General features: G+C 33.5%; 1 non-coding gene across 1 annotated transcript; it reads left to right on the top strand.

The window, feature by feature from the left end:
- The first annotated feature begins 325 nt into the window (after nt 1–325).
- LOC112426147 (small nucleolar RNA U13) lies at nt 326–428 on the top strand. Its single transcript, XR_003017428.2, has one exon. It is a non-coding gene; the product is annotated as a small nucleolar RNA U13 (small nucleolar RNA).
- The last annotated feature ends 453 nt before the right edge of the window (nt 429–881 follow it).

Genomic DNA, 881 nt, shown 5'->3' with positions numbered 1-881 from the left:
TTGATTTATTGCTAATTCTCATGGCATAAAAATTCCCAGCGTGGACTATTTCAAACTGCCAACAATTTAGCAACCAGCTTGCAAAATTCAATATTTAACAATTGGCTCTTGCCACCTGGCACAAGTTGCTCCAACACATCCCTGGGTGGCTTTCATTATGGAGGAAAATAAAACCAGATTCTTACCCAACATCATTTAGGAAGAGGTACTGTAGATGGGCAAAAGACCTAAGAAATGGAGATATTAACTATAAAATAATCAAATAATGTAGAAGAATGCAGTATTGACTTCTGAAGGGGGATAGGAATTTTAAACATAACCTTAGATCCTTTTATGGATCATAAGCATTATGATTGATTTTTCACACTAAAGTGTGAGATGTGCCTCCTTCAAGCCTTTTTATAACATTGGCACATTACCCACTGAAGGTGAAAAAACCAAAACATAACATTACCTTAAAAGCAGAAAACCATAAGGCACAATGATTGTATTAAAATTAAAAATTCATGTCCAGTGAAGGACACCATGGACAAGCAAGCAGGTACGAAAAACATAAGAGAGGATATTTGCAATCAATACACTAAAAAAAGAGGCTAATATCTCTGTTAGCTAGGAATCTATCAAGAATAAGTAAAAGACAACCCAACTGAAAAATATATAACAAGTAATTCATGGAAGAAAAGTCCAAAAGGCTGACAAACATACAAAAAGATATTCAAAATCATTAGTGATTAGGAAACCATAAACTAAAATAACATTTCTTTGCACTTAAATGAGAAATGTCAATTGAAAAAGTGAGAAAATGAAAATATTGGTAAAAATGTAGGAATATAGGAATCTCATGTGTTGTTGGTGAAAATATGGACAGGGCAGCCACTTTG

Source organism: Macaca nemestrina, chromosome 19 (genome assembly GCF_043159975.1).
Source record: "Macaca nemestrina isolate mMacNem1 chromosome 19, mMacNem.hap1, whole genome shotgun sequence".
In the NCBI taxonomy this organism is placed as follows: Eukaryota; Metazoa; Chordata; class Mammalia; order Primates; family Cercopithecidae; genus Macaca; species Macaca nemestrina.
Note: the sequence above shows the minus strand (reverse complement) of the source record. Positions and strands in the feature narration are given on the sequence as shown.